A 24,465-nucleotide genomic window follows, 5' to 3' on the forward strand; every position below is an offset into this window, starting at 1 on the left:
TAACTCCTGGCATGAAACATGTATCTCCCAAAAAGGCTGCAGTATTCCTTTAAATAGTTGTGGTTTGGAAATACATATTCATCAACTCCCTAGAAGCTGAATTTGCTTCTGACTGGCGGAGCTGTCACTTTTGTTGACAGGTCGGTGGACAGCAGTGGACACATGTCAATCAGTCAATTGATTAGATGCGATGTTGATGTGGTGACTCAGCGCTTGCTTTGTGTTGTCTTTTTGTCTGCAGCGACACTGTCGGGCGTGATGACCTTGACCAGACGAGAGATCGAAGGCAACAAGTTGTGTTTCCCCCTTTTTACACACTGATATCAGAGCGACGTCCCTGAAGGACAATTGAGCAGAAGACTCCTGCTCCTGATGGACAAAGTGTCACAGCCCTGTAATTTGTGCCTCTTATTTTTTTTAACCTTCACATGTAACTTCACAAACCCACATCAGCATTTAAAACTGGTCAAGATGAGTGGAGCAGTTGGGTGGAGACGAATGGATGAACAAAGTTTAGCAGTACATTGAGTATCAATTGACCAGCCGAGGAACCACCTGTCAGTCGCCACGCTCTCAGAGAGGACAGCTGAGGGACAAATGAAGTGCGTTCGGTGTTTTTCCCTCTAGTTGTGCTGTCGACCTTGTCATCCCTGCCTTCACTCTTCATGTATTCAGTTTAACTTCAGCAGAAAAACAACCATGTGCTCCTACATACCACAATAAAAGCCACAGCTCCAACTTTTTGTCCTTACTTCTTTTTAGTGATGGAGCCTCAAGACACATTTGTTGAAGCTGAGTGACGAGACAAAAAATGTGTCTATGTGGAGAGAGACATAACAAAAAGCTGTTGGGATCTGTGGAGCTTTGTGTGTTTCCCCCTCCCTCCTTGTTGTGTGTTTGTCTCCCTCTGTCTGTCAGTGTGTGTCTCAGGCTGGGCGTGGCTGACCTACATTCTGCTCATCAGCCAGACTCACCTGCTGCTCCACACACCTGCGGCCCATCCACCAAAGATCACAGGTTACCTGTCTTAAGCCAGACTTTCCCCAGCGCTTTCAATACTAGATGACCTATGAATGGGGCTTGACAATCGACCATCTTTGTGGTGAAATGTCACACCGTGTTACTTTGAATCAAGAGTAATGAAACACTCACACGGTTCTATTTTCTAATGAATAATAAACCACGATTTTTCTTTTCATTTTCTTCTGCGAAGCATGTCGAGGTATACAATTATTTGAAATACTGAGAGGAGAAATGTAAATCATTGGCAGATGACAGGGACTGCAGTGTTTCCCACACATGTATTTCACTTGGATGGGCCACCCAGGTGTACTAACGGCCAACTTTAATCGGTTTGGTGTCCCATTAGAGTTTATACATTGATTTATTTTAACCTTACAAAGAGAAAGATGACTTCTACGTTCGAATAACTACTGTACAGTCTGCCCTCGTGTTCCTGGCTACTGTACAAACTTGTTGTCGCTCAATTCACATTATTTTGATTGGTTTCATAATTATTAATAAGCATCTGCCCTGCTGTTATGACAGTGGGGGAAAAAAAGGTATGAAAAGGTGTGTTTTTTTGACAACTTTATGAAACTTACCGCTGACAACAAAAGCAGGAAACTGAAGGGGGTTTGAAACAGGAAAACAGAAAAATAAGCAGTGAGGAAACTAAAAGGCGTGACGAGCCTGTGTGCAGTCAGGTGGACAATTTAAGCAACACTAATTAATGTTTGGCAAACTTTTAAAGCGATTCAGAAGAAGGATAGTTGATCTCTGAGTGCCAATTTGTGCACAGAGATTCCACAGAGCTGCTTTAAGTGTGTTCTTCTCTTCTTCTCCATCGAAGGAACATCACGTCTCCAATCAACATTTGTTCTGCAGGATATTTTTCCTGACACAGAAAAAGACAGAGCCTCACTCACGGCTACCCAGAATTTAGTTTCCTCTTCAAACCAAGTCACGATAAGATTTTCTTGCCAGATTGTGTCTCCGCTGAATGGATGATTTCAATCAAAATGCCACAGGGATGCTTGGGTAATTGTTTTATCTGCCACAGCGTCGTTATCGAGAGCCGTCGCCTGTGTGACCAAAAATCACTGACCGCAGATTCGGGTACTGAGCTGTGCGTCTCGTAGCACGATCAGACTGATTTCCTCTGATATCATTGTCAGATAGTCCAGTGTGTGCTCAGCTTGACCCGTTTGTGTACTGGAGCATGATAAAATGGGATTGTACCTGTGATCCTATCTGTTTCTCCAATTGTACTCATGTTCCTGTGTGGATGCCGCGTTTGCACCCCCGAGGGCTGATGATTATAAAAGAAAAAGGAATAAGGCCAGTGGGGGTTTCTCAATCTCTCATCAGTTCTGTTCAGGGTGAGATGTTGGGGGGGGGGGGGGGGTGGATAATGACTGTGTGCTAATTAGAAAGCAGACAGGATGTGGCAGAGCAGGTACAGGTGAAGGAGAAGCACCGTGGACACGGAGGGACCGCGGGGCTTCTGTGAAAAGGTCACGCGAGGCAGCTGTGTGCTCACTGTGAAGGATGGTATATGACACGAGGACAGAGCCGGTGACCCGACACAATCACAGTGTCCTGACACACCACTCTGCCTCGCCGGACTGTTCATGCAGCACACCTGGTTACTGACCTGCTTTCATCTCGCAAACAGCAAACAGGATGACCGCTTCGTTTCAAAGACGAAGCTGCACGCGGATCCTGTTTCCAACGTGACCTGTCATCTTTGATCGCAGTGAGGGACAAACTTTCACATTAAATATTTAAAGAATCGTAGAAATTAGTTGCAAGTTACATGTATTAATTGCTTTTTAAAGGCTGTATGTGAGCGCATCTTAACGCAGCGTGAAAAATTAGACCTCAGTTGTTTTTACAAGCCTTTAGAGAATTTGTTTCAGTTGTTTAAATCTGCTGACCTGAGGGTTTCTTTGTGCCCAAAGGATGTGACTTTACGACTGACTTCAAGCAGTCTTTAAAACGCTACCACTGCATGGAGTAAAAAGTAAATCCCCTTTTAAATTTAAGTTGCAGTTTCGTGATTGCATTCATTGCAAGCCCTAATGGGCTCAGTGGCAATCAGACCAGTAAATCTGGAAGTGCACCTCCCGGGTCGTTTGATTCCGTTGCGAGAACAGGGGGACAGGACAGGGGTGGGATGTTTGTCATCCACAGGGATTCAATCCGTCAAGATTAGAAAGCATTTGGTGATTTCATTAATGAGTTTTGTTGCACTGAGTGATCACAGTCAGGGGGTCTCCACAGTCAACAATGGTGTAAAATGTAATTACCGTGAAAGTAATTATTAATTCCGGGCTTTGCGTGAAGGCTGACTTTGAAAACGCGTTGGCTGCCTGATGATGACAATGGTTGAGTTGAGTTTCATCAGCGGCGTCAGTTAACCAGCCATCATTCTGCCTTCCTCTCCTTTATTTTGGTAAGCTGAGTTAAATCACTGGTTTTCATTTGGACCAGCTGTCCTCCAGACCAGTTTTTATTGCTTCCTGACTGAAATTGCTTTCAGCAGAATTTCCTCTCAGGGTTGGTCCGAAGTGCAGTCTAATGTCGGCTCGGCGAGCAAACAGCAGCTCCCATTTTCAGTCAATTTATTTTCAAATGTCTGTTGAGGTTTGATAGGACGTCTCACAGTAACAGGTGAAATCAAACAGAATTTTTTTCTCCTTATTTCTTCTTCTTTCATTTGTAGAATATCGCCATAAATTGAAGGTGGTTTCAAAAACACAGGGGGCAGCATATTACAAGAGTAAACTACAACTGCCGCTCTTTGCTAGCTGTTCTTGGATGTAGTTAGCTTTTGTTAGCTAATTAGCTCATTACCCATTTAGCCGTGGAGCCAGTGGCCTTACAGCCACCAGGAGAAACGGGGGCCCAGCTCATCTGGATTTGGCAGCCTGACACGAGAGAACATATGAACTGGAACTGAACCGAGGTCATGACAACAGGGGATACAATACAAACATGATTTACAGCAGCTATGACCAAAACTACGACTTCAGAGATGACAAAACAGGCAGAGATGGGAGAGGGATGGAGTGACAAGACAGTCGGTCATCAGCAGCCAGAATATTTACATATTTTACTTCAACCAAACAAAAAAGTGATTGTGGGAAGACAAACAAAACTGTAGTGGTGAGATTCACTTACAGGACAGGCTGTGGTTAGCTGGAGGCTAACATCAGAAGATATCTCTGCAACACAATACACAGACATCTGTGACATAACTTCAACTCTGTTGTTTCTTCACTTCCTGTTGATAACGTAGGAAAAAAGCATGATTCTGACCAAATCTGTTTCAGCATCAGGACTTAAAGCGTTTCCAGTGGCAGGTGGTTCTGCTGTGAGTCTAGTTGCGCCTCATTTGTCTGTGAGAATGTATTGTGATCATTTGGAATTAAGTAAATATCACAATGTACGAGACGCCCTCTTCTTCTTTTGTGTCAGTCTGTGTGCAGATCATGGTCCGTGGTACAGTCCTGAGGCACAGCTGGGCTTCCCAAAGTCTGGGGCGGGTTCCCAGCCAAGTCCAGGGTGGTGGGTTATAGAGGATTGCTATCGGGCAACATGTGATGTTTTTCTACTGACTGTGAGGAAGCAAACAACCTGCGGGGCAGCAGTCCTGCTCTGCACTGCAGTGGCTGTAACAATGTACTGAAGCAAGGAAGATTCTGTTTGGACGATTATGAGAGAGAAGCACAGTGCTCCGCTGGTGGTTTCTCTCCAGGACGGTAAGGGAACACCAAGTCTCTGCATGTCAGCTCCGCTCCAGACCTCAGTCTGTCTTTCCTCTTCCCCATGCATCATGCTACTTGTTGTGCTGGTGTCTGATAAACATCATACAGTATTCAGCACTAAACGTCTTGTTATCCTGTCGCTCCTGCTCTCCTTCTCTAACTGCTGTGTTCATGAGAGGATTACCAGCTGGGCATGTGGTGAACTTGGACTGAAGCCTCAAAACATGCTCCGAGGAATCACTTTGGCATCACTGCATACATTTGAAAATATCTCGTGAACTTTACTTAGAAATGACTCAGTGATGATTATATTGCTGCAATCTATGAGGCTTTTATTTCTGCCGCATCATGTTGTCATGACTCCATACTCATCTCTGATGCTGCTAATGCTGTTTTGTTTTTGCCTACACGCTATATATAAATATAACTTCTAATGCATTGACACTGGATTTGTTAGATTTGTTTACGTGTCTGATTACTGCAGCATTCAGCCTGCACTGATGAACTTTTGCTGGATCCTGGAGGGGCTTTATTGATGGCGCTGGTTTTATTTGATGTTGTTTGATATGCTAATTTATTTTTTTCCTTCTAACTTTTGGGACTTAGCTTTATACTTTGCAGTCAAAGTGGATTAAATGATGTTGTGAAGATGTATTTGTGGCCTGTCCTCACCCGTTATGGTTATATACGGTGCAATAAGTAAGAATTTTAGTGTTCCAAAATGATCAGTTTTGGCATTATGTTATTATATTATCTTTGTGTTGTGTTGTTTTGCATGCTAACAAATTAGCTCCATGCCTGAAAATCTTTTTTTTCCCAGAAGTGCAAACACCATCACTCCCACTAGTAGTCCCACTAACTGCATGGCTAACTAAGCTAATAAGCTAACAGTTGCTGCAGTCATGCAACAGGATGTGGCAGTTAGCCGTTGCTCTTGTGATCCACTACCCTTATTTGTTTGCAACATGAATTCAACAGGTGATACATTCTTACATACTGAATATTTAGTTTAGTAGTTTAGTTACCACTGACACAGATGATGACAATAATAAGTTGTGTGTTCTTGTTTGGTGAGACATCCACAGCTGTCTGTCACACATTTATAACTCTTTACACATAATGTACGGCGGTGTTTTATATTTCCTCTGTGGCTCTGCTGGAGCGTGAGACTCATCCAGACTGTGAGAAATAAAAAGCACTCAGCCACAATCAGGCAGCTCATCACTGGTGGCAGTTATTCTACTCACCATAGCATCTTGTATGAAAAGGTTGGTGGGCATCTCTCATAGTAGATGTGAGATGTGACAGGCGCGGCATTCAAATCATTTATAAAGCCTTTAATGGCAACGTACAGTACCATCATACATTAAACTGGCCCATTACATTTTTGACCCCTTCAAGAGATGCTGCAAAGTCCCGCATGAAATCACTACATTTGGGTAAATTGCCCGTCTTTGTGCAGTCTGAGCGGGCGAGGTACCAATCTGGTATCAACGCTCCATCTTTCACAGATGTCACTGCATAGAAACTCACTGCACTGGGATCATTTCTCGGAGCTGCTGTGGGACTTAATGAATGCAAATGACAGCAGGAATGCAAAACATTGCATGACACTGACAAAAGAATTTCTTGTGGACGAGTCACATACGGCTTCATGAAAGGGTCAGTGTGATGACATTGTTTCTCTAGCTAGAAAAATGTCATGAAAACATGTTATCAACACCACATCATGGTGAGTTTGAGCAAAAATCTGTTGCTCTTATCCCAGCAGAAAGATATTTGATATGTATTTTGGACGGGTGATGCTCTCCACTCCTGCACGCCACGATTCCTCTGAAGTCTCATCGTGAACAGAGAACATCACACTCAAACAGCTTTTTACTGAAAACTATAGAAGGTATCAAAAAACAGTTTCACACCAACATAGCTCCAATTCTCATGTGTCATTTAAACTTTGAATGAAGCGGCTTCGAGGTGAGATGACAGCTTCCAACAGAGCTTAAAAACAAAGTAGGTGAAAGGCATTTTACAGTAAAGTGTATGCAAGACTTTTCAGAATTTGCAATTTGTGCTAAAAATCGTGGATCAGATCCACCAAAGTTGAACTAGTTTAACAGCAGACTTTTTTTCTTGGGGATGGAATATATGATAATAATTTCAAAAAAAGCATGCGGGATTACAGCAGCTCTGCTTTCCACCTTTGGAGCGAGCGCATCCAATTATGTCCTGGCCCACATAATGGATAGGAGGCCTTCTGATACATACAGAACGACGGGCTTACGGAAAAAAACAAAATGACCTTGACAAAGAAAAGTTGCTGTGGTCTCATTCTGCTTCCTTCAAGTTAAACTCAATTCATGAATAAAGTCAGTCGCAGTCGCGGAAATACGGTCATAGAGACTCGTTGCTCTGCCTGCTATTGTGAAGGGCGTTTGAATTGAACGTGTCCAAAGTTCAAGTGTGAGATATTTATCGCTCTTTTATCTCCACAGCAGTAAGTGCTGTTGTCTAACAGATTGTGCAGCTTCACAGATAGGAACAACAGCGCTGAGCAAAGCACGACATATTCCCCATAATAACCCGTTGTGGTGAACGCAAACCGCGCAGCACACAACTCTCTGTCAGTTTTGTGTGGCTTTGTATGGCGACAGAATGAATGGGTTGCGTTGAGCGGATGAGGGATATTACTATGGAAACTGCACTTTGTCCCTGTTTACAAAACCCCTGGCATAAGGTGCTACATGCCTCAGTAACCCAGCTAATACTGCCAGATCCCAGGTGTCTTATTTGTGTTTCTCATTGCAGGGATATGAGTTTTTTTTTGTTTTGTTTTTTTGTCCTCCCCCACACAGTGTAAACAGCTGACATGCACCAAAAACAGGCTGAATATTATCCAAAAATGAATGAAGCACCACAGATATAGAATTCAAAATGTACACAGTGTACAGAAACCGGAGGGATGATGCATGATTCCTATCAGAACTAAATAAAAATGGACATATTGTGCGTTTATGTGTGTTTACCATGAGTTGATACACTCACCATATGGAGAGACATTTCAGCTTTACAATTTGCTAAATGCTTTTCGAAGGTGTGTGTATAGTACGGAGGCTCTCGGGGATAATAAATCATGTTTACTGGCGTCTACAACTGAAACAGTATTGAATTGATTTCCACCGTGCCCACACACCAAGTAATCCTGTTTGTGTATCCTCCTGTGCTCATTGCCGTAGTGATTCTCTCCGAGCGTTGAGAGGAGTGAATGAATGAATGAATGAACGAAGAGGAGGAGAAAGGGAGAGATTTTTTTTTTTAGGGAGCTGCTCCATTTTAACATGACACCATTCAGAGCGGAGACTATAAACCTGCAGCGCTGCTAACAAAGCGCTCTGAGATAAACGGGAGAAAGCAGATGCCTCGGCTGCAACCCCCTCCACACAAACACACAATATGTCCTTGAAAAGCTTAATTAACTGCAGAATGGGTTCTGTTTCAGATCACATTAGCCCGGCTCAGAACACGTCTGTTTTATATCACCTGTTTTTTACCCCACAAATGTACACAACAGCGCAGTGTTATGCTCTATTCAGGGGGATCAAAAGATCAAAGTAGCTAATTTCTTACATACAATACAAAAATAAATCTGCAGATGATCCGGAACTTCTCTTTTCAGATGCAAAACACAAAGGGTCAACATTAGATAGCCGTACGTCATCAACAGTGTAAAACTGTATTACTGAAAATGGACACTTCCCATATTTTGTTACCTCAAATCTGTAATTTAACAAGAGCATTTAACTCATTACAGATATTTATTTCAATATCAACCAATTATACAAGGAGCAAAATGCATAACGTCCAGGTGTAGATGTCGAAAACCCATGAAAAGTATATAATCCCAGATCTGATAATCCCATGGGCTGCATGATGCTTCAGTCATCTGCTGGCTGCCGTGTAAGTTTCATGGAGAGAGGGGAGGGAACACAGAGTTTGTCTCCTGTCGTTGCGATCCTTCTTTGGTTGTTGTAGGCTCCGGTCCAGGCATAGAAGCTCAGATCTGGTCAAAAGAGGTGTTGCTCAAACAGCTGCCGTCATCAGGATCTCTGCTGGGGATGGTGGTGTTTTGGATTGAATGTAAGAAGTTATGGATTTATAAAATCAGAATCAAATGTTGCAATCGCCGTTCGTCACTATTTCCTGGGCGTTTTGTCTCCATTCGTGTATGGTGTACTGTGTTTTTGGACAAAATATTAAGATTAATATGAAATATATGAAGAACCCAGCATTTACTCGAACCACCCTCTATTAACTGCACTTCATTTCACTTGATTTCGTCCTGTGGACTAGGTTTATCACTCCTAATATGGGGCTCTGAGGCACCTGTTTAAACGACAGAGTCAATCATTTTCTCAGTAGTAACAGCCTCGGAAATAAATGTATCCATCCACACATCTAATGTCTTCCTCTTCTCCAGGGTCGGGTCGCGGTGGCAGCATGCTTAGTTGGATATTCCAGATGTCCTTGTGCCCAGCAGCGCTTTCCAGTTTTGCCTGGGGGATCTTGATGCGTTACCACGGCAGATAAGACATGATATCCCCCCCAGTGAGTCCTGGTTCTGCCCTGGGGTCTCCTCCCAGTTGGTCGTGCCCAGAAAACTTCCAAAGGGAGGTGCCCAGGATGGAATCCTAATCAGATGCACCTCAGCTGACTTCTCTCGACACAACGGAGCAGCAGCTCCACTCCGAGCTCTTCACAGATGTCTGCACTCCTCACCCTACCTGTAAGGCCGAGACCGGCCACCCTCCTGAGGAAACTCAAGCCCAGTGTTCAGGATGCCCTGGTACCCTGCTCACCTGACACCCCTCACAAACTGCACCCAGCTCCATTTCTGTCCCCTGCAGGTAGGATCCCCTCCCAGGTCTAACTGCAGGAGGCCTCTTTGTCTGGTCCCTCACCTGAGACCCCTACCCGGAGCTGTGGACCCTGACAACATAGCTTCCAGGATCACAGACCCCTCCAAAACAATAAGGTGGTGAGTCTTCAGAAAGAAAAAAAAATCTAATTTGCTGTGTGTCCAGTATGATCGGACTATGAAATGGATTTTTAAAAATTTCACCGTTAATTTCAGTTAAAAAAAACATCATAAATAAAGCTGAAGTGGCCACAGGGACGTTTATGTCAAAGTATCTAAATTTAAATATAGTTTTCTGATGGCACAAACTTCATACACTAAAAGTACAGACGCACCTATCAGACCCCTCTCACCTGATACCTCACCAGGCAGTACGCAGTAAAAGTGCTCTCTGTGTCACAGTTTTTACCAGCTGTGACAGCGTCGAATGGTAATGTTGTCCTGAAGTCACCTTTTTAAGCAGGAACTACCACAGAAGCAGTTTGAAATACTCTGCCAGGTATTTATATGCATGCTGAAAATAGAGGGGTCGGCCAAAGTGAAGGCTGAGTTCGAAGGTGGGTGTGATCCTACCCATGAGTACCGAGTACAGCAGTGATACAGTGATCACCACTGAGTACTGATGGGTGAACATGTCAACATACCGACAGCTGCTGTGGGACACAATCGTATCGAAGATGGTTTCTAATGTGTTTGAAGGGAACAAAATGACCTTTAAGGACAACATAGTTTAACACTGTTTCACTTTGTTTATGTGTGGCGGACCCTGCCATCTTTCTAGCTTTCTAGCTAACAGTCAGTATGTTTACATGACACACAAGAAAACTGAATTACTGAGTTAGTCTGACCATGATCAGATTTTTAAGATGTATGTATACACCATAGTCTGACTGAAATTGGACCAGATCGGATTTCTCATAGTCGGATTAAAACACTCAGATTATTTGATAGTCGCATTACTCCTTGAATTTCTTCTCCAAAACTACACACTGCCCCTTTACCTTTACATACTGTGGATTTTCTACATGTTAAACATTGCATCATCTAAAAATCAGGCTGAACTGAGCTCTGTGTCTAAAAGTCTCCGACGGCCCGTTAAGTTCTGGAACGACAGATTGGGTCTTTAACTGTTCAACCTTGTCCTGGCATTGAAATGAAATGAGTCATTACTTTTGGACAAACATTCACTCCAGCCGCTCTGCAGACCGCTCTGTTCTTTAATTTGAGAAACTAGAATGCGACTCATCTCATAATCTTTTAAGGCGCTTCAAATTACAAACAAGGTCAGAGCACATTCTGAAATAATAAGATTTCGATAATCATTTTTAATCCCCCCCTCCCCTCCCCCACGCTGTTACACCACAACACAACTCACGCAGTTTATTTATTTTCCATCAGTACTTTTTGCAAATAAACAGTTTTTTGTTTTCCGCTCTCGGTTTCGGTTGGGGAACATCATAACACTTCACCCACCCCCACCACCCCCCCCCCCAAAAAAACCGCCCATGTTGTCGAGCTGATCTTGTATCTGTCTGCCTCGGAGATTTCCGCACGTCAGACGGTGGAGAAAATCTCACCCCTACCCCCACAATGCACTTGGGTCAGGTTCATTTAGGTGTGACCACAGGATTGGTCCCTCTGGGAGCAATTAGTTCTCACTAAAGGATCTGGGATGGTGGGGAGCAGCGAGATGTCAAACTATGACTTCACCCTTCGTCAGCTAAACGCCTGTTAGCCTCGGCTCCTGAGAGAGACGGGGGGCCGACTGCCAACGTTTTGTGTTTCTGCGCGACTGCTGCCCGGCTGCATCCACCGCGCTCACAGCGATCTCAGACTCCGTTCGACATAACCTGCTTCCCTTTGTAATGTCATGATAGGAGGAGTTGTGTGTGTGTGTGTGTGTGTGTGTGGAGCTAAGACTCTTAAGAGTGATTAAAAACAATTGTGTTGTGTCAAAATCCATTCAACCGTAAACCACAAGGTGCCCGTTTGTTTAACAAACTGTCAAACATGCATCAGGTTTTTTTTTTCCTTCTTCTTCTTCTTCTTCTTCTTCTTTGTATCAAATCCTTAACGAGACGTCAGACGCCAAAACTGATGCAAAGCAGAAGAAACTTTTCTTTTTTTTCTTTTTTTTCAGAAAAACAATGCTCATGCTCCCTTTTCAAAGTCTCATTCATCTCTGTCAGTCACCCCTCAAGCACTGACAATTTATTCATCATGAGGGAACAAAGCGCTCCAGATTTGTTTCTCGGGACTCAAAGAGGCGACGATTTCACCGGGATGCTCTCTCTCTCTATAAGACGATAATGTAAATCCCGGCTAATGGCGGCGTTAACTTGCTGTGAGAGCGCCGTCTGCTTTGTCAACACTGATGAAAGTTTCCGCTGCACTATATCGTCCTTTTTATCCGCGGCACAAAGACACCTTGTGACAGGGTTTCTTTTCCATTTGCCAAAGAGGGAAAAAAAAAAAAAAGACCAGTTGTTATGGTTACAAGTTATAAATAGAGCAGCTCGGGAGTGTAGGTGACAAGGGAACAGAGAGTTTCAGGATGAAAGACGCAGATGAAATTCACCCCACAATCCCTTGCTGCAGATCTGCTAACTTACAGGGAAACATCCACGCAGGCAGACTCAGAAACATCCGCAGAAGAAAAACTTCTGCTGCATTAATTAAAGCTCACCTGCAAATCACATCATCCGTTTTTTGGGGGGGTTTTTTTATCTTTCTGCTTCCGGTTGCTGACTGATATCTACGGCAAGACCTTTTTGTTGTTGTTGTTGTTACCGGCCGCTGTGACTCTGCAGTTTTTTAAAGTTCAGTGTTGAAACAGAGCGGCTGTGAGATACGGGCTGTAGGTCTTGGCGGCGGCGGCTCGTCTCCCCGGCCTCCCCTGTGATTTTTGGCATTTGTGTCATGCACATTGTTCCCTGCCCCAGTGCCCGGCACCGAGGGCCTCCTGATATACCCCGTAATTAGAAGCAGCTCAAGGATTTAATGAAGAGGCGCTCACTTGATGGCAGCGGCGCTTGAGACATTGCCAGTGGCTCCGACTTCAAAGCCGGAGATATGGCTCCTCGGCAAAGGCCGGGGAAAAGCTGCAACGAGATAACAAGTCATGGCTTCCTTTTGATTTGTGGCATGCCAGGGCACTTACTATATAGGTTCGCAGCCAGCGAGGGCATGCAAATGGCTGATCAGTGCAGCATTGCGCTACCGGGCAATGAGTATCATCAGCAATAGAGCCCGGTAATGATGCGAGTGGGAGGGCGAGATAAGATAGGACTGCGTGAGTTTCTTCCTCCTCCTGCTGATCCCCAGTCAGTAGCAACCAGGATCAGCTACTTTAGAGTGGGCTGCCTTCCAGAAACAAACTCGGTGGGAGCTTTGTGATCAACCAAAAAAAAAAAAGGCTTAGAGGGAGGAGGCTGTGTTTCAAAGTCATTTTAACTCTCTTTGACTGCTGCAAACTTACAACAAAAAGATAGAGAAAAAAAAAATCGCTGTAGTTCTGCTGGAAAAGTTAAATGACATTTTCAGTGTGTGAAGGAGCGTTAATGACAGTTCACTGTGACTGTTTGATTGTAAGGCGGTTAGGATTGCTTAAGTGCTAATCATACAGAACATGGTGTTGTGTGCTGGTCTGCGAGGATTAATGAAGCAGATAATGTCCTCCGCCGGGTTGCTGAAGGGTTTCCACCCCCACATTTATTTCACATTAACGCCGTTCCTCCGACTTCATCGCACTGATAAGATACTTTCCGTTTCACTTTGATATGCCCTCGACTCGCATCCTCTTCTTTCGCGATTCCCTTTCAAACTGTTACATAAGAGCTTTCCATAGGGTATATATACCGCTACCACTTGTATACACGCTGACTTTGAAGCGTTTTTGAAGAAGGATTTAAGAGATCAGGCGTCTTTCTTTTTCTTTTTCTTTTCTTTTTTTTCTTTTTTTCCAAATTATAAATCTCTAGATCTGATTACAAATGTGTGTCCTAATCTCAAATGAGAAACACAAATAGCAAATGACAGAGGATTTATTCTCTATTTCACGGTGTTCAAAAATTGTTTCAGCGACACAGTCATTATCTCTCCGACTGGCACCACAGATTGTACCCTGTCACAGACGGAGGACCGCTCGGGGTTTTGTTAGAAACTTTGAAGATGTAGTTTTCTTTTTTTCCAACAGACTTTTTCTTCCTTCAAAGATAGAATTACATACAGAATTAATCTTTTTTTTTTAATATAGTTGAGACCCTTTTGAGGATTATGCTCTTTCTCAGATGTTTCAATCTTTTGTTACGCCGAACAACAAATCGGCTCATTTTAAATTTTAAAAGAAAAATGTTAATAATGTACGTCATGTTCGCCTGTGTGGCTGCAGCAGATTTATTAACTGAAGTTTTACTACCATTGCAGTCCATCTGGAGAACAGCATCACATTAACAAAGGTGCGATATGTAAACGTTTTAGTTGAAAACATTTTTAAAAATTGCAGAAACTAAAATTATCAACAAAATATGAGGAAGAAGCTGTTATGATGTTATGATTTCCATGTACTGTTAGCTTTTGTCCACCCTGATCTGGACAGCTATCTGCACTGCTAACTGAGCTAACTAGCTAAACAAATCAGTAATAGATGACTTCCTCTTCCTGAAAGACGCCTGCTGGACATTTCACTGATCCTGACTGACTACAGCGTGACTTTACGCTCAGTACAATAATAACATTCACGTATAAAACAAAAAAAAAAAAAAAAAAAGTGTTATTGTGCACATGAGCACAAATTAGTTGAAATCCTTCTAAGTGAGCTTTTTTTTCCCTCGGCCAAAATAATCCATCTTCCTCACAGGTGTTTCATATCAAGATGCTGATTAAACAGCACAACTAGCAACAGGTGCGCCTTGAACAGGTCACGGTAAAAGTTCACCCTAAAATATGCAGTTTTATCAAACAACACGATACCACAGATGTCAGCATCTCCATAGTTGTTTCCAAAAGCTTGTTAAACATTAGATTTTTTTAATAGGTGAGATAGCGGAGGACATGCAGTGGATCAAGTTGTTGATGATGGACTGTGGATGCTGGTTGATTCCTCTTCAGTGGCTGCGTGAAGTTGCTGGATATTGTACATAATTACATACAGTATATATGTATTATATATAACTTATTTCCTTGGCAGGCCAAAAGTATAATTAAAACCTTGGCCAACGGAAGATACTTACTGTGTTGTTGAGATACTCCTCAGATTGTGGAAAAAAAAAAACATTTTAATCATTAATTTTCTCAATAGAAACATCTGGCGGGTCAAATTGAAGCTTATGGTGGGACGAGCGGTCCTGATCCAGAGCGCCGGACCGTGTATCGTCATGCTGCAACATGAGGTGATGGCAGTGATGGATGGCGTGACAGTGGACCTCAGGATCTCATCACAGTATCTGTGCATTCACATTAACATCAATGAAATGCTCCTTTGTTCGTTGTTTATAGGTTATTCCTGCCGCATACACGCAGTCTGCCAGTGTGCCTGGTACAGTGAGATCAGGGAGTCGTTGGGAAAAAGAAACCACAGATTGCTTCAGATGGTTTGTGTTGAAATTCTTGTTGTATCAGGTGTCCATGTTGCTGGACTCAGACTCATCTCACAGCTGAAGAAACTCGGTGTGGAGTTCCTCTGCTGGAGTGGTTTCATGTGGTCTAAGGCTGCATAAACTGCCAGATTCTCACACTGTGGATGGCTCATGGTAGTGAAATGAGTTCAGTTCACGGGAAACAGCTTCGGTGGACATTCCTGCTGTCAGCATGCACGAATGAAAAGTAGTTATCTACTAAAAAAAAAAAACACACTTGTGAACAAAGACAGAGGTGGTTCCAAAGGAAGCTGCGGTCTGTAGCTCAGACACTCTGGCTCCATCACACCACAACCGCCCGGCCCACTGGCACCAGCACCACTTCATATCACCGGGCCTGAGTGTGAGGAGCGAGTAGGATCAGGTGTGGACCTCCACAAAGAGGAGGGGGGAGAAAGAGGGCGACACCTGAGTGAAAGCACAACACAAAAACACAACACAAACACACCCACAACACGCAGGCTGTAACAGTGACCTTTAATTATGACCAGTTCAGGCACACCTGTCACTAATCACGCTGTTTAATCAGCATCTCGATATGCCACACCTGTCAGGTAGATGGATTATTTTGGCGGAGGAAAAGAGCTCCTGAACATGGATTTCAATAAATTCGTGCTCAAACACTGAGAGGCTGTTGGAGAGAAAGTTTGAGATCTTTTATCTCAACTTGTGAAAAATGGGAGCGAGAACAAGAGTGATGCGTATATTTTTTGCTGAGCGTAATCTTTTGATAGATGAAATGTCAGGAAAAACGCCCATCACAGTTTCCAGAGCAAAATTACTTGTTTGGTCCAAACAGCGTTTCCAAACCCAAAGGCTTTTTCTCCACTTTACTGATGTAGCAAGATAAAGAAAAAGTGGCAAATCTTCACATTTGAGAAGTTGGAACCAGCGATCGGATTTATTTTATTTTTTGCTTATTATTTTAGAAATGACTTGAACACACAGGATGTAATTTATTTATTTCTTTGCCAGGGTGGCTCTCAGTTAAGCTAATGAGACCAAAGCACGCTGATGTGGGATCATGGGAGTTATGGTCTCTTTTTCTTCTACAACCACCATCACTGTTTGACATCTGTCACATTTAAGGCTGCCGTCAGACGTACAGGAATGCAGGTGGATGAAAATCACCTGCCGTCGTTGAATGAGTGCAGGAGACACAGGTGAGACACACAACTCAGTGTGCTGGTTTGTAGTCAGTTTGTGGGATCAAGCACACGCATCTTTGCTATTCGCTGTGGCCGCAGTGTCAACAATCAAAATTCAACGACATTAAACTCCACGAGAAGCAGGATGTGAATTCGCTTCACAGTGGGATGCAAATGTGTTTATTATTTTCCTGATCGTGTGTATAAACCGGGAGTGAAAAGGAGGCAAGTGTTTCATTAACGTACGTAACGTACTGTAACTTCCCTCCTCACTATCAGCTGGTGTTTTCCTGCCAATTAAAGCGACACTCCACTAAATTCGATGGACTGTTATCTTAAATAAAGTGGCAGATTACATGGTGGTGTCAGGAGTAACTATATGTTTGGCTGCAGGTTGAACAACAAAAATCATATTTACTCGGACACTTTACCATGTTAAGAAAACATTTTTACGTGCATTATTTCAAAATTGTATTAATATTTTAATCTCACACTCCTCTGGCGGGAGAGGCAATTACTTTGTGGTGATGGAGCGTCGCAGCTAAATGAATAACCAGTTATCACGGCACACGACGGGACAGGAGGGCAGTACGAAGCCCAACATATCCAGCAATTAACTTCTAGCCTCAGTTCACTCTCCAAAGTGTAAATAACATTTATGTTGCACAGTTTCTATCTGTGCGGCTCGCTCTGCAGGGTTAGGTATATTATCAACTCATTACAATGGCACACACACAGGCTCCTTTATTCTCATTAATCTGCCAGTCTCCTGCCCCCCCCCACGCTCACTATCTCCACCTAATGAGTATTTATGACCCGGCACTGTCCGCTGTGATATTACAACAACTACACATGCATTGTAAACTTGGGGCATTCTTCCCGATGCTGAAATATAAGTTTGAATGGCAAAACAACATATTTACAGACAATAAGTAACATATTGAGAGACTATAACTCCCAAATACATGAACAATGCAAAACCTCGCAACTCAGTACACTCAAAGTGTCCAAAATGACGATGTATCAGCCTTTCACAAATCATTTGAAACATCCCTCTACTTGCTGTCTTACGCTCACTTCGCCAGTCTGCAATAGAAGTGTATGAATCATGATTCATCCCAGATCTTTAACCCGGGTCTTTAAAATAACCTGTGAGTCGCGAATCTCTAGGATCATTAACTCGAATCACTTGAGTCCTACTATGATCAAATCTAAAATGATAAATAGCGTCAGGCAGAGCCGTATACATAGTAAGCTCGCAGCCCACTGGCCCTGCAAGTCGATGCCGGAAAACTCGGAGCTCGCAACTCGAGTCAGAGCAGGATAGCACAAACATTGAGGGATTCATCTAAGGGAAACACAGCAGAAAGAAAATAGCAGATCCAAAATAGTGAGTGCACGTCTGCAGCGAGTGAATCCACAGAACTAAGTTTCCATGGTGATTAGGCAATACTGACTCAAGTGACTCGCACAACCCGGTTCAATTTAGTGAGTTACTCATAATGACTCGAATCCTTTAAAGGAACCGTTTCTCACTACTGTCACCGTACACTGATCTAAATTAGAGTCATTTTCTCTGCAGTGCGCTGCAATTAAACTCTAACAGCCATTCAAATTCTCAACCAGACCGACTGAGACATCATATTACTAAACACTGTTTCTTTCAATGTCACACTCTGTCTCTTTCTTTTTTTCTTTTCTTTTCTTTGTAGATAAAGACATAACTGGCCTCCAGATTGTTTTCATATTTGCAGTACAATTTGTATGTGGAAGAAGTGCAGAATAAAGTCCTGGATTGCCTTGATTTTTAATATTCTCATGGAGGAAAAGAGAGACAACAAGAAGAGAAGGGCTTTTTGTGTGTTATGCTCGTGCGCTGCTCAAGGACTCGCCGAGCTGTTCGCCCGTGAGCGCTCTCTCAGACAGAACACCTGGCCTTTTCAGCCGGATGGAGCGAACAGAGGAGCTGCAGCTGATCGTCTCTTTTCAACGCTTTTTAAGGTCAAACTATACATGACTGTAATTCTTTATGTGGCTCCCCGCACGGCATCTAGCACTTTTTACGCAGCCTCTGTATCTCTGGCCGTACAAACGTAATATGCCTGTTTTACTGACGAGCCGACTCTGATGGTGTCAGTCTGCTGACGTTTGGACGCAAAGGTTGAGGAGAGACGCTAAAGATGAAACGTGAGATACAAACACAAGGATCGCTGAACGCTCTGGTTGTAAACGTAGTAGTTGTGTAAAAAATATTGTGTTCAGAGTAGAAGTATAAAGTAGCAGGAAATGAAAATACTCAGGTAAAGTAGCTCAAAACTGTACTCAGGCAGAGTGCGTGAGTATATTTACAGAGTTACATTTCATCCCTCAAACGCAGGTCTTGTTTGTCTGGAGTCAGACGGCGAGATGAATCAACTACAGGGACCATGCGGCCCAGACGACGGTGCTCTGGGTTCTGTGAGAACAACAGGGGCCCTGGCAGATGGCGTGAGGCAGGTACGGTGCAGGTACGATGCTTTTATTGTCCAACAGCTGCAGACGTACACCGAAAGTGATAAATCAGCTCCTGAGAGCTCGTGTGTTATTCTATAAAAGTTGATCTAAATTAAGATTTCTGCATTTCTGTTGTTTGTGTGTTGTTTCAGGGGATTCATTTAAACACGTAAGGCAAAAAAAAAAAAAAAATCCCAGTTCTCATAAAGAGCAGCGGAGACGAGCGAAGCACGAAACACATCCAGCTGCAAAAGAGGAATAAAAGCAAAGTAGAGGTACAAGGACACACGTGTAACACTCTCATTAGACATTTTTAGATTTAAAGGTGCACTACGTACAAACTGTCTTTGTTTTCATGACTGAATCAACAAACTGACCTTGAAGGACAACACAACTTCATACTGTTTTACTTTGTCTATCTGTGGCGGACCCTGCCGACCTTAACTAGCTTCAAAACAGTGTTCCGATGTCCTTGTTTTCCACTGAGAAGAGTTTGTTTGTTCACTTTTGTCGTGGTAAAATAAGTATTTCTGAGTCTCACTGTATATTTTTGGCTTCCAGTTTCACTTTCCAAGATGTTTCAATTCAACCTGATTCATACTTGTAGAAGAGTATGCATCTTTTACTTTGGTTGAATATTCCTTTATTATTCAGTGTTCTTATTGGACGTGCCGAAAGAAAAACTGCATTAAACAAGCGTCGTCCTCTTTTCCTTCGTCGTCTCTGTAACCCTGCTGAAATGTCTCTTGCAGGAAAAACTCAGACAGCTGTGGACAATGGAGGGGGTCTGTGTTCGGTCCACAACAGACTCAGGGTCGTCGTGTTCTTTCCGACGGCTCCTCTCTGAGTCCTTGTATGCTGATTTTGATTGACTACGAGGAGCCCCTTTGTGTCTTTTTGAGATGAAAACAGATGGCAGCCATTCTTTCTACTCCTGCGCTGTTAAACCTGAAGGACGTCCGAGGGGTAATAATGACCGATCTCGCCCGAGACGCTGGCACCGCCGACCTCCACTGCAAAAGAAGTTGCATAATAATTGAAATTATTCCACGGCTGACGTGGGCGGGGGGGCTTTAGAGCAATCCAGTTTTTAGAATTTGACGAGGACAAATCCTGATGAAATATTCGTGCTGTCCCTAATCCTCTTCAATCATAAACAGCTGTCCTGGGTTATGGATGTGACTGTTGCTTAACCTGCAGAGAGAAGCAGCCTTTGATCTGGATTTGGCTCTGCCCCACACTAACCTGATCCTTTTTTCCCCGCCATCTGCCATTTATTTTTATTTTTTTTATTATTATTATTATTACTCATGTTTTTTAAAGTACATTTGGAAGGCTAAACCGCATCAGAAAGAGGTCATATTCCTTTATGAGCCTTCACTTAACTCCCATTTAAGCACACTTCATTGAGCATGTACACACACACACACACACACACACACACACACACACGTATCCAGGTTGTTATTCTTATTTAGCCCCGCTGGCATCTGGGTGTTTCTGAGGTGCAACCGCAGTCATCACCTTCCTCAAGTCGGTTGCAGATTTAATATGTATTGTACACCAGTTCCGTCAGCCTGCAGGCGACTAGTTTTCCTCTTTCAGCTAATTATATAAGTTCGACACGTTGTTTACATGTATGAAGGTCGAGGCCGGATCTTAATGTAAAGACCCTCTGGTGTGAATTTCACATGTGGAGAATATAAAGGATGTATCTGCTGTATTTATTCCCCTCTCGAGCAGCAGCAGCAGCAGCAACAAATGTCTCATAATGCATTCTGCGTTCAGACTCAATGCTGTTTTACATTCAGCTCAAATAATTCTGCCATTAAACTAAAAGCTTCTCACTGGAAGTATGCAATTTTCCCAAAGGACTGTCTTTTGTGCTCCCATATTGTCTCCTGTGCCGCCTTGACGGTGCTCATAAATACAAGGTGTTGTATTCAGCTATTGTAAGTTTCCCCCCCTCCTGATCTATTCATAGTCGAGGTAAGGACTGTGAAAAATCAGGAACAAGGACTTAATTGATACGAAGACAATTTATTCAATTCTCAAACACAATATTAAAGTCAAACGCTTTCAGATGTTCCTTTCTCCACATTATACTTAACACTGATGCTGGTTTAGAAGGTATTTAACACAATGGACTGCAGGAGATACAGCACATGTTCTAGTTTAAGGGTCCTAAATGTCACAGTAGACCAAAATAAACCGGCAGCAGCACAGAGGAAACAATAAAGTTACCCACCTGTTGATCACGTCAGGTGATGATGTACGTACATTAAGCAAGATAGAGGAGGATGCACATATGCCAATTTTAGGGTCAAATACCAGAATCGATGCTGTATTAATCTATAAATGAGGCGGGAGGAAGCTCACATGCACTAACACCAGCTCCAAAACACAAAACAGAGCTCATTAATAATAATAAGAGTGTGAGTGTGACATCACTCTCTGCTCAGGATGTCATAAACAGTCATTCCCTGACATCTGGTGAGGCTGAATTTTGTGTATTGGACCTTTTTAAAGAACAAACTAGTTGAAGTAGGGGCGCAACGTACAACTGTGACTGAGCACTCCAATTTAAATGTATTATTAATGTATCAGTTGCACGTCGCTGTGGAAATCTGAGGCGTTTCATCAACACTGAAAAGAAAAATACGATTTCCCCTGCCAGCTTGATGCTTAAATCATGAAGAGCTTAACTCTCAGGTGCTTTATTGTGACTTCAGAGGAGGTAAACTGATTGACATCCTTAATTAATAGGATGGGAGGGAGCTCTGAAATCAAATTATAAGTGAAATCCCATTGGCACCAGACAACAATGCTGATATTGAACAGTTCTACTGAACCCCAGATGACATCGAATGGCAGCATTTTGTCCGCTGCCCGCGGCAACTATGGTATATTTAAAATTTAAAGGCTAACTAATTTAAAGAGCCTTTTGTGTCTCTGTGTAATCTTTTGAACTGCCTCCAGAACTGGTGCCTAAAATCAAATCAATTTTATTTACATCCCAAAATCACAATCACATTGCGTTAGTAGGCTTTACAATCTGTACAGTGAACAACATCTTCTGTCCTTAGATCCTTGTTTCGAGTGAGAAATTGCCATATTGAGAAAAAAAAGAGAGAAAGAAAGACGGAAGAAACCTCAGGAGGAGCCACGCAGGAGGGATCCATCTCCCTGGACAACAAACTCACGGTTTCCAGATTGCATTGATAGAATATGTGATACAAATAAGTATACAATAAACTGTGTAGAAAAAAAAGAAAACAACAGAGTGAAGAGGCATCAAATTGTACAGATATAAGGAGAGAGTAAAACAGAAGGGAGCTATGATCAATCAGAGCTCGGCGTATGGCCATGCAGATCCGTCAATATGTGAGGCAGCAGGAGTCGGGAGAGACAGATGTTCCCAGGGGCCCGTGAATGCCACGGAGTGACATCACTGGAGGCAATTTATCAGATTACATGCAGCTTCTTCTGCAGCCCAAAAAAGCCTTTGTACTACTGTTTTCACAAAGTATATGAAGTTGTTCTCCTTCAGAGGTCAAGTGGTTGGAAAAGACGAGCAGAAGAGCTACAGCAGGTGAACTGGACCCTCTTTACCTCTACGACCAGAGCCAGTCAGGTGGATTCAGGAGTAATAAGCTAAACGAGAGGCTTCATAACACTAGAGACGGGTTTACAGTTGCTTTTATTATAATGGAGAAAAGTCACCCAAAGCCATCCTCATAACCTAAACTGGACATCTGTAGCTGTTGCTAGGTAGAAGGGCAGTTCTACTCAATTCCAGAAACAGATAAACCAGCTCACGTTTATCATGTTTAATAGAAGTAATCTCAAAGTTATCGTGATGGTTCTCTGGATACATTCAGGTCTTTTGAAGGCAGTTTGTGAGAGTATTAAAGGAATAATGCATAGAGACACTGTGGTGCCGGCCACCGGCGGTTCTGACGCACCCAGCTGAGACAAAAAGAGTTGAAACGGACTCAATTTTTTTGGAGAAAGCAGAGCCTCGACAGCACGTCGCGGCGACCGATCACGTAAGCTAGCGATCAGACTCGCAGCGTGACTGACGACAGCCGCAGAGGATTGTAAACTTCATGTGTCACTTTTATTCACTCAGTTTGACTTTGTGCACCAGTTTAAAACACATCTGTGGGCGATCAGTGCAGGACCGGCATGTTTAACCCGCTGTGGCAGAGGCATGTCAGCAGATCAGAGGCAGAGTAGAACGGGTCGAGAAGAAGACAATGCTAACTTCAGGATCGAAATGATCCCAATACCCATTATTACACATCATTTCTGTTCTTTCAGCAGTGCATCAAATGACACAGTTCAAAGCGAGGCTCTGTTGAGGAGTTAAAACGTGTTGCCACAGAGCGAGCCGGTCTGTAAAACAGGATGTGAGGGATTATTTTAAAGACTGGTGATTTAAGTGTAGTAAAGCCTCTGAACAGGCAGCGGCCCAGCACAGGGACCGGAGCACAGAATGATCAGTGTAATTTGTCTTTACAAGGTTTTGGGTTGTGACCACCTCCCTGGTGTGAAACCAGCCTCCTATTGCAATTAATTTTTCCAGCACTGTAGTATGAATTCTGTGTCTTACACAGCTGAATCCGACCGAGTTCAAGTTGCACTGAGCAATATTTTCATGACCACTGCACAAAATGTCTGCGGCTGCTGACCCAGGATGCACCTCTGCAGCCTTCAGCCACCTTCAGCTCAGCTCACAGTACGACACCATGCGGGGCTCAGACACCTCGCAGAGAGCTCAAACAGCCAGTGTTGCTCTTCTCCTGATGGACCCTTAAACTGGCAAGTATCTCCTAACTAGACAGCCATAAGAACTTGATTGGCTCATATTAGACTCCTTGATGGCTTGCAGCTTAATGCATCTCTAACTACAGCAGCTCCTTCTGTGCGAAGAGAGCGCAGCAGAGCAACTTGTCCTCTCCGTCGTACAAGGTTATTTACGCAGCTCTGAAGGTCTCCATCGCCTCCTACAGCCATGTTTATCTTGTTCAGCTCTCTGGAGATCAGCCTCTAGTGAGTCTCCTGACTACAGCGCACCTCTCAGAGGCATATTAACAAGATGAAAACAAGCAGAGTCGACTCCACTGAACCATTCATCTACTCGCTCTGGCATCTCGGCAGATGGAAAGGAATTGGCACATCATACTTGCGCCACCAGCATGGCACCCGTGGGGATGCAAAGGTAGTGACTGTCAAACTTTGAAGGATAGAAGCCTCATAATAAAATAAAGATGACAGCACACTCTATTTGCCAAATACACAACTTTTTTCTAGGATTGATGTTCACCAAACTTTAAGTGTGAGTGGGGCGATGGAGCGTAAGTGTTTTTTGTATGTGTGCATGTATTAAAGCATTATTCAAACTACATCCCATATGCTTAAAAGCACTTTATAATAAAAACACGTAAGAAGATCGATCAGAGGATTTCCTTGAAGGATTCTGTGATGCCGTACATGAGTGA

At 43.3% G+C, this 24,465-nt stretch overlaps 1 long non-coding RNA gene across 2 annotated transcripts; it reads left to right on the forward strand.

Moving 5' to 3' along the window:
* The first annotated feature begins 4,499 nt into the window (after positions 1–4,499).
* Positions 4,500–20,723, forward strand: LOC119018307. 2 transcript variants are annotated; one of them, XR_005074710.1, is made up of 5 exons: positions 4,500–4,766; positions 9,247–9,804; positions 18,846–18,975; positions 19,114–19,236; positions 19,714–20,723. It is a non-coding gene; the product is annotated as an uncharacterized LOC119018307 (long non-coding RNA). The 2 variants fall into 2 exon arrangements; XR_005074711.1 differs by lacking the exons at positions 4,500–4,766; positions 9,247–9,804 and adding an exon at positions 16,013–16,483 and having other exon boundaries at positions 18,846–18,964.
* The last annotated feature ends 3,742 nt before the right edge of the window (positions 20,724–24,465 follow it).

Source organism: Acanthopagrus latus, chromosome 4 (assembly GCF_904848185.1).
Source record: "Acanthopagrus latus isolate v.2019 chromosome 4, fAcaLat1.1, whole genome shotgun sequence".
Taxonomy (NCBI): Eukaryota; Metazoa; Chordata; class Actinopteri; order Spariformes; family Sparidae; genus Acanthopagrus; species Acanthopagrus latus.